The 10,411-nt window shown below is 46.5% G+C and overlaps 1 pseudogene; it reads right to left on the bottom strand.

The window, feature by feature from the left end:
* Positions 1-645: 645 nt before the first annotated feature.
* The window catches only part of LOC146833821 (flavin-containing monooxygenase 1-like), an 84,728-nt pseudogene continuing 74,962 nt past the window's right edge, over positions 646-10,411 (bottom strand).

The raw sequence follows: 10,411 nt of genomic DNA, 5'->3' as shown, positions 1-10,411 counted from the left end.
ATATTTCTCCTCGTTGCACCTTCCCTGAGAAGGCGTAGCATTTTGAAGCATTCCTAGGTTTACCTGTCTTGATAAATCTGGGAATTCTCCAAAATCCATGGGTGGCTGCCTGTGAACACCCACGCTCCACCCATGGAACGCCATCCCAGAGCAAAGTAAAGCAAGGCAGCGACTTGCGCTGCCTTGCGGTACTCAATTTACCAAGCAATGCAGGGCAACACAAGGCAGCCTTGTGTGGCTTGGCAAATCTCACTCTAGGTTTTGCGTCGCCCTGTGTCTCCTTGAGTGGAGAAAGAGCGATGCAAAACCTTGATAAATATGGCCCCAGTTCTTCGTCCAGTGGGTGATTTCAGTCATGCAGACATTTAACTTGATCCGGGTAAGCAGTGTTTAAGATGTTAAATGTCTTCAGTGGAAGAGACTTTCAAGCAGAGTTGTATATCATCATCATATTGGTGAATTTGTAAGCTGATCTTGAAGAGGAACATCAAGAGCCTGACTCAACATCTAGGCAGTGATACACTATCACAGAAAGTCAGCTTAAACACAGGAAGCATTGCTTTACCAAGTGCTCAAAAGGACAATAGTAAAATATAGACCAGAAGGTAAGCAGCAGTAGTATGAAAGGGAGAAAAATACTTTCATTCAAATAAACTTATAGACAGAAGCAAACAAGGCAAGGAGGCAGAGGAATCCAAACATGGTGGACAGTGAAGACCTTCTGCTCTTGTTATTCACCACTCTCGTCTTCATGGGTTTTAGTACCCGGTCCCACTTGGCTAGGATGGCATTCCGGGCTCCACACCATTTTCCTGGCCCAGTTAGGCGGTATTGTAGTGATGTGTAAGCGCCAAAGAAGACTTCCATTGCCAGTCTGGGGTCGGTTAGAAGGAGACGAAGCATGTTGGGCTTGACACCAATCTCTGAAGCAATGGGATCAATGTAATCAATTAGCTCCATCTGCAAGGTGTTTCCCTCGTGGGTCCCATACCTTAATCAAACAATAGGTAGATGTTAATTAGCAATGCGTCACAATGAAGTCAATGTTAATTAAGATATAATGGCTACAACTAGGGTATTTTATGGATGGATAAATGGATGTACGCTTCATGTCCACTTAAACCTTAGCTCCTCTGTGAAGGAAATACATTTCAATTTAGATAAAAGAGCGGAGTGGCAATTCCCATTAAATTCTGGGACTCTCTCTCTCTCTGTGAGATGGGGATGTTGAGTACTTCAGTGTCCATATCCATCCACTGGCTGATGTATACAACAATAAATAGTGAAACGGTATGCAAAGAAAAACAGGGGAGATATTGCACTGGGAAAGGTTGCTGTACCTGCCATCTGTTCACAGCATGTGTTTAATCACAAGACTCTCTCTCACGCATAATGGCTACCAAGTGTTCGATAGCAAAACTGATTATACCCTTGGCGTGCTTCGTGATAAATATTCAAAAAAACTATTGATGGACAGAATGCGGCACAATGTCAAACATTTAAACCAGTACAGAGATCTGGGCCTAAATCCATTGCTTTTTGCTCCCTATAACTTTCAGTTCAAACCTAGCCATATGCAAATCAGTCTTGACCCTGTTCCCCATGGGAACAGTCCAGCCCGAACTGCCAGGCCAGGTTCTCCATGGACTGGAAACCAGTATCCTGGTACCGGTTTCAGGGCATCACCCCTCATCAGCCAGGCTAGCTTGACTCCAGCGGCACGGAGAGCACAGGATCCACATCTGGGCATACCCATCCCACTCGGGGTGACAAATGCAAAAAGAACAATTGATGGAGAGAATGCTGCACAATGTCAAAAATTCACCCCAGTATATAGATCTGGGCCTAAATACATTGTTTTTTTGCTCCCCATGCCTTTCCAGTTCAGACCCAGCTATATGCAAATCAGTCTTGACCCTGTTCCCCATGGGAACAGTCTAGCCCAAACTGCCAGGCCTTCCCTGGACTGGATACAAGCATCTTGGGACCGGTTACGGGGCATCACCCCTCATCAGCCAGGCTAGCCTGACTTCAAGTCTCACCCAGATGCATCCAGAAGGATATGTCATGGTGCCACTTGTCAGATTGGGTGAAATGGAAACAGAACAGCAGGACAAATTCATGGGGCTATTGTTCAGAAAAAGCCCAGTTGCAATTCCAAAGCACAATGACAAGCAACATCCATACGCATGCTGATCATCATTACACACAAAGGCAGACAAAACGATATACGTGCAAATACTGAGGCCCACAAACACCACACTCACAGACATCCATACAAACAGGTCACTACCCAGAGAAAGAAACACTGGCCAACAGATAGATGGATTCCCATTCACACACACCGAAATATGCACAAGATAACAGGCATACAGACCAACACACAACAGTACACACTTACACACACAGAACACACACAAACAGATGCATTCATGCACAACTTGCAGCCCGGTACACATAAACAGGGTTACATAGGTAGACAGGATTCAGACGAACAGAGGGACAGATGGATAAATGGATGTACGCTTCATGCCCACTTAAACCTTAGCTCCTCTGTGAAGGAAATACATTTCAATTTAGATAAAAGAGTGGAGTGGCAATTCCCATTAAATTCTGGGACTCTCTCTCTCTCTGTGAGATGGGGATGTTGAGTACTTCAGTGTCCATATCCATCCACTGGCTGATGTATACAACAATAAATAGTGAAACGGTATGCAAAGAAAAACAGGGGAGATGTTGCACTGGGAAAGGTTGCTGTGCCTGTCATCTGTTCACAGCATGTGTTTAATCACAAGACTCTCTCTCACGCATAATGGCTACCAAGTGTTCGATAGCAAAACTGATTATACCCTCATCCTGGTACCGGTTTCAGGGCATCACCCCTCATCAGCCAGGCTAGCTTGACTCCAGTGGCATGGAGAGCACAGGACAAACATCTGGGCATACCCATCCCACTCGGGGTGACAAATGCAAAAAGAACAATTGATGGAGAGAATGCTGCACAATGTCAAAAATTCACCCCAGTATATAGATCTGGGCCTAAATACATTGTTTTTTTGCTCCCCATGCCTTTCCAGTTCAGACCCAGCCATATGCAAATCAGTCTTGACCCTGTTCCCCATGGGAACAGTCTAGCCCGAACTGCCAGGCCCTCCCTGGACTGGAAACAAGCATCTTGGGACCGGTTACGGGGCATCACCCCTCATCAGCCAGGCTAGCCTGACTTCAGTGGCATGAAGAGCACGGGACCTATGTCTGGGCATACCCGTCACACTCGGGGTGAGAAATGCAAAAAGAACAATTGATGGATAGAATACTGCACAATATCAAACCTTCACCCCAGAACAGAGATCCGGGCCTAAAACCATTGTTTCTTCCAGACGTGGGTCCTGTGCTCACTGTACCATTGGATTCAAGCTAACCTGGCTGATGTAGGGTAATGCCCCGAAACTGGTCCCAGGATGCTTGTTTCTGGTCCAGGTCCCAGGATGCTTGTTTCTGGTCCAGGGAGGACCTGGGTTGGCAGGTTGGGCTGGACGGTTCCCATGAGGAACAGGGTCAAGACTGATTTGCATATAGCTGGGTCCAAACAGGGGTGGCATGGTGAGCAAAAGAACAATGAATTAAACCCAGATCTTTGTGATGGGGATGAATGTTTGCATTGTTCAGCATTCTGTCCATCATTTATTCCCTTTCTTTTTTGTCGCCCAAAGTGTGAAGGGTATGTCTGGACATGGGTCCTGTGCTCCCTGCGCCACTGGAGTAAAGCTACCCTGGCTGATGAGGGGTGATGCCCCTAAGTCGGTCCCAGGATGCTTGTTTCTGGCCCATAAGGGTGGGCGAAGTTGGCGGAGTACCACTATGCAGAATTCTGCAGAGTTGAACAAAAACTCTGTGAACTCTGCCCTGTCTCATCCCAATTAATAAAACAGAAACCTCACATACCTTTGGTAAAACAGCAAGTAACTCTATCTTTACATGCTAAAATGCATATAGTCATTTCACAAAAGTGAAAATGAAAATACAGCAAGTAGCGAGAGAGGTGATGATTTTGGAGTCCTCCCTAACCTAGGGAGAGAACCAAGCAGATGCATTGAACTCAAAGAGCACATCATGCTGAACGATTCAGTGGTGGTCCCATCCTCCTAGGACCACCCCAAGCATAGTTTTGGACAAAAATACAATCCCAAACAAAGGCCCTGCAAAGCATTATGGGACTAGATTCTTGAGTGCAGTGCAGCGAGTGGAATCTGTTTCAGAAGACATGGTGCAACCAGATGGCTGTCCTTCAGGTTGTTCAAGTTGTTGCCCGAACATCAGGTTATGCATGCCATAGGAATGCATGGTGCATCAAGATCACAGGGCTGTCCTGGTATCCCATTTGACTGTGAGCTCAGCCAGGACTCAAGGAGGTCAGATGCATTTTTTCAAACAGCCCCCTCTGTCACTTGGCGTGCATGGATTACTAGAAAAGCGAGTGGGCTTTTTCCAGATTAGCAGAGAAAAGGTAATTTATTGTCTGGTTTTTCTACCCAACTGCTGCGAGGACCTGGGCCACCTTCCCTTGGCCTCTGTCCATAGGGCCTTTCCTGGAGAGCAGGCAGAGATGCAAAGCTGAAATCACTGAGCAGGGTGGCCTGCTCTGGGAGACATTCTAGCCTACTAATTGATGGCAAGCTGGTGGGTGTCTCTAGGAAAGGCCTCCTGACCACTGGCCTCAGAGTGCATTGCCACTCTAGTTTTCGGCTGCCTAGGCCTAGGCAATCTGGTCACTGGATCAGCCCGGGCAATCTGGTCACTTGCATTATCTGCATCTTGTTGCTCCCTTTGGGTTCCATAAGCCCAAACTTTGCGGGTGTAGAGGTTGTTAACTTATTTGTTAGGACCAGAGGATGTAAGACAGAGGGGCTTAAACCAACTCGGCTAACCAGGGCTGAGTTCCAGGAAGACCGACATTTCCCCTGTGCATCCATGGCCAAATGGCTGGATTGGCAGCAGCCAGACGAGGAGCGGGTGAGATCCTCCCTACCAAGGGTTTGGTGAAGTCAGAACAAGGAGTGATTGGGAGCTCCTCTCTACCGACCTGCTCCATGTATTACCAGCGAGAGGTAGGGTGAAGCCAAAACTTACAACTGAAGTGACTCAGGTTCCCTAATCACTGGCCAGAGTGTCCTTCCATTCCCAAGGCATGATGGCATCTTAAACCCCCTTGGCTAAACCTGGCTGAGTTCTAGGAAGGTGGATATCACCCCTGGACATCTGTTGCCAATTGGGTGGGTTGGCAGCAGCCAGCTAGGGAGAGGGTGTTATCTTCTCTATCCAGTGCAGGGTGGCATTGGACCAGAGAGTATTCAGGGTCTCCTCATGGTTAAAGAGTTCAAGTAAACCCCAGTGAGAGACAGGTGAACCAATGGCTTTTGCCTGAAGGGCACCATGGTCTCCAGAGGCCAGAGGTCCTGGTACCAGGCAAGAACACCTAGCCTGCGAGTGATAAGGTGGCATCAGACTGAGGAGGATTCAGAGGCTCCTCCAAGCTGAACGGTTCCAGTAATCCTCAGTGAGAGGTGGGAGAATCCATGATGGCTTTCACCTGCACTGGATTCAGCCACCAGGCAGGGGGCCTAACTTTTCTTTTTGAATAATGACGTGCACTGATACAAATCAGAAGGAAAGGGGGGAAAAATATAATTCAGTACAAGAAATGTGGTGTAAGGAGACACAAGAATGTCTAAGGAGCTAATTTGAACCATCGGTTGTAACTTCATATAGCAAATAATAATACACTTGGATTAATATAAGGAGAAAAATGGAGACCAGGATGTGATCATCCAGGAATGCTTCCCATCTAGATTCTACAAACATTATATTGATCTTCTTGGCTAAATAAGGCAGTAACTACCAGTCAAGAGAGAACAAACCCCATAGCCATACTGGAGTGCAATGGATTGGCATGATGTACAAAAGAGTGACGTAGCATGTCATAGAATGGAGTGTCATACAGTGTGTTATAGAGAGGGGGCTTAGAGTGGGGTGGCATAGAATGGAGTGGCGTAGAATGGAATGGCGTAAAGTTGAGTGGCGTAGAATGGAGGACGTTGGGTGGAGGGGCATGAGTGGAATAGTGTACAGTGGAGGAGCATAAAGTGCAATTGCATAGAGTGGAGTGGCACAGAGAGGAGTGGCTTAGAGTATAGTGGCATAGAGTTTAGTGGCGTAGAAAGGAGTAGTGTAGAGTCGAATAGCATTGAATTGAGTGGTGAAGCATGGAATAATGTAGAGTGGAGTGGTAGAGTTGGGTGGTGCAGAGTGGAGTGGTATAGAGTGGAGTGGTGTAGAGTGGCATAATGTAGAGTGGAGTCGCATTGAGTGGAACAGCATAGAGTGGAATGGAGTAGAGTGGATTGGTGTAGAGTGGAGTGGCATAGACTGGAATAGCATACCATGGAGCATACCATGGAGTGGAGTGGCTGAGACTGGAATAGAGTGGAATGGCATAGAGTGGAATGGTGTACAGTGGAATAGTGGAGAGTGGAGTGTCGTAGATTGGAGTGGTATAGAGTGGAGTGGCATAGAGTGGAGTTGCATAGAGTGGAGTGGTGTAGAGTGAGTGTTGGAAAGTGGAGCGGGGTAAGTGTAGTGGGGTAGACTATAGTATCATACAGTGTAACAGTAAACTGTGGAGTGGCATAGAGTGAGGTGTTGTGGAGTGGAGTGGTGTACAGTGGAATAGCATAGAGTGTAGTGGTGTAGAGTGGAGTGGTGTATTGGGCAGTGGCATACAGTGGAGTAGCATACAGAGGAGTGGTGTACAGTGGAATAGTGTTGAGTGTTATTGGTGTACAGTGTAGTGTCATACAGTGGAATAACAGAGTGTAGCATGGTAGAGTGGATTGGGGTAGAGTAGAGTGGCATAGAGTGAAGTTTCATAGAATGGAGTGATTACAGTGTACTAGCGTACAGTGGATTGTCATCCAGTGGATTGGTGTATTATGGAGTGTTATTCAGTTGCTTGGCCTAAAGTGCACTTGTATACAAAGAAGCAGCATACATTTCCACAATGTACACTGAAGTGGCATACAGTGGAGTGGTATAGAGTAGAATAATGCAGAGTGTAGTGTTGTGGAGTGGAGTGGAGTGAGTATAGTGGATCAAGTGGAGTGGCTTCTAGTGGAGATACGTATAGTGGCATAGAGTCTAATAGCATAGAGTGGAGTGGCATAGAGTGCAGTGGTGTACAGTTAAGTGTGGTAATTGAAACAAACATAGCATGAAAGTGTGTTAAGGGATGTAGATGTAATGTGGCAGGAAAAGAGATTATTTGGTGTAAATGGTATTTTTGGTTAGTATGTGTGAATAGCGTAAGTAGTGTTAAAGTTATCATTTTTAAATACTTAGGTATATATTGAACTTTTCCTGTCCAAACCAGTGGAATCACAAAGACCTTGTCCAATGCCTTTTGACATCATGTAGCTCTCATTGGACAAAGATTGCTGCCTTGCCTCGCTGAAAGTTTTTGACTTCCATTTTTTAGACTAAGTCCAAAGGGAAAACATTAGACTGAGTCAAACATGGTTGATGCATCCAACCTATGCTCCATCGTAGCTGGATCTACAATATCTCAAGAATGCTAACACCACTTTGAAACAGAATTAGAAAGCACAGCAAAATATGAAGAATTTCTGGATTTAACCAGTATGAAGAAAAATGACTTGGGGGCCCGTTGCTATTACGAGGAGACATTTTCTGAGTGCTTACCTGCTGTGCATCCTGTTCCCCGGGGCAGCCTTCCCTGTGACGCCTGAATCTCCCTCCCGCCGTCGCAGGACAAACGCGACCGCTGTGTGGGGGGAGACGCTTGGGAAAACTACATCTCCCATGATCCTTGGCACCCCGGAAGTGCCGCATTTTCGCGCCTGAAGGCGCTACGAAACTGACGCTGCCCTTGGCAGAGCGGGGCCCGTTGCTATTACGAGGAGACATTTTCTGAGTGCTTACCTGCTGTGCATCCTGTTCCCCGGGGCAGCCTTCCCTGTGACGCCTGAATCTCCCTCCCGCCGTCGCAGGACAAACGCGACCGCTGTGTGGGGGGAGACGCTTGGGAAAACTACATATCCCATGATCCTTGGCACCCCGGAAGTGCCGCATTTTCGCGCCTGAAGGCGCTACAAAACTGACGCTGCCCTTGGCAGAGCGGGGCCCGTTGCTATTACGAGGAGACATTTTCTGAGTGCTTACCTGCTGTGCATCCTGTTCCCCGGGGCAGCCTTCCCTGTGACGCCTGAATCTCCCTCCCGCCGTCGCAGGACAAACGCGACCGCTGTGTGGGGGGAGACGCTTGGGAAAACTACATCTCCCATGATCCTTGGCACCCCGGAAGTGCCGCATTTTCGCGCCTGAAGGCGCTACAAAACTGACGCTGCCCTTGGCAGAGCGGGGCCCGTTGCTATTACGAGGAGACATTTTCTGAGTGCTTACCTGCTGTGCATCCTGTTCCCCGGGGCAGCCTTCCCTGTGACGCCTGAATCTCCCTCCCGCCGTCGCAGGACAAACGCGACCGCTGTGTGGGGGGAGACGCTTGGGAAAACTACATCTCCCATGATCCTTGGCACCCCGGAAGTGCCGCATTTTCGCGCCTGAAGGCGCTACAAAACTGACGCCGCCCTCCGCTTCGCGGGACGCGCGCGGGCGCAGCCGGGCTAAGCCCGGGCAAAGGGCGGGCCCTCTTAGGCCCTCAGAGGCCTGAGGAGACTGGACTGGGCCAGGGACGCTGGTCGTTTCGTCGGATAAACTTCGGACATTGTAAGCACACCATTGCCAATTCCTACTATTACTCGGACAGTTAGGCAATAGTGTTATATGTAGATGTGGGTTAATTTTTCATACACAATAGATGCTATTATCCCCCATCCATTGCAGTAATAGGAATTTTATTGACTAACTATTACAAATGTTATGGTAATTAGTTAAATAAGTTTAAAAAAAAAATAAAAAAAAATTTTTTTTCGTCATTATCCATTTGTGTTTAGCTGCCTATACCATATTGATATAATGTCACGTGAAACCAGAAGTAGTAAAGCTGTGTCAGGTAGTTCCAAATTAACTGGAACCTTAGATGATTTTATAGTTCGTACAAATACACTGATAGATCAGGGTATTGTCCTCATGGAAAGGAGGGTCTCCCAAGATCTTGCCCAAGCAAAAAGGTCATCAATGGGCCACATTGCTACAGTTCGCACTCCAACGCGAACTCTTGAGAATAACACTATCAATTCTAACACACGGCATAATAATGCAGAGGTTCACGGTATTACATTGACACCCTCTGATACTCAAGATTGTAATACTCCTGATCCACAAGGTTTGGCTATTATAGAAAGCACCTTGCCAGCCCCTCAGCCAGAAAACCAGACAGCAAACAATAATACCTCAAGAAAAGGGATAAGGGAGGGAGCAATTCCCAAAAAAATAACAAGTAGACGATTAAACAAAAAATATCCCGCTACTAAACCTATTAAGGCTTCTAAGTCAGGAAAGTGCAAAGAAAATAATATATCTAATGCAAGAGGGTCAAGGGAAGGCAAGGGCCAAGAACAGGGGAAAGGAGGAGCTGCCCCTAAGACACTACCCATGAACATTGTAGATGACAGCTTTTTAGATAACTCCTTAGCCGACATTTTATCTGTTAATCTATCAGCTGAAAGTATAGGTACAAACATAGGGAAAGAAGACTCCCTTATATTGACCCTGTCAAAAATATTTAAGACCTTCCTCATTCCTATAGAAGAAAGACTAATTGGGATAGAAAAACAACTTATAGAACTGAGGAAAGAGAAAAAAGATGAATATACTAGCAATCAAAAAAAGGTAACGCAGGTTCCAGCCCCTATTAGCAATGTACAGGTATCAAAAATACTTGATAATGACATTGAAAAGGAAAGGAATACAGCCCTAAAGGTCTCTACCAACAATCCCATCATCATTGACGTAGATGAAAATAGTGCAAAGTCCTTACCAACATGTGAAACAGCTAAAAAGTTGACTCCTTGTAGTATCTCTACAAACAATAACGACATCACGCACATAGAAAAGCGCAGGAATATTAACTTACCCCCTGAAGCATGTGATTATGTAGTTATTCTAACTGGGGTTCCGGAATTAGGCTCATCAGTCTTAGAACCTTATGTGGCGCTTAAAAACAAAGTGTCACATTGGCTGAATAACAATCATCCATTACCACCAACAATAAGAAGCAATATCTTAATGGTAGAGAGGGTCCCCTGGGTAGGCCATAACAGGAAAAAAATGAAAGGGGACTGTGTGATTGTATCGTTTGAGGACCCTCGGACAGTAGGACATATCTGTTCGGGAGTCCCAAGGAATAATGGTTCACTGATTGTAGCAAGACCCCTGG

The sequence above is a fragment of the Triturus cristatus genome, chromosome 4_2 (genome assembly GCF_964204655.1).
Source record: "Triturus cristatus chromosome 4_2, aTriCri1.1, whole genome shotgun sequence".
Classification (NCBI taxonomy): Eukaryota; Metazoa; Chordata; class Amphibia; order Caudata; family Salamandridae; genus Triturus; species Triturus cristatus.
Note: the sequence above shows the minus strand (reverse complement) of the source record. Positions and strands in the feature narration are given on the sequence as shown.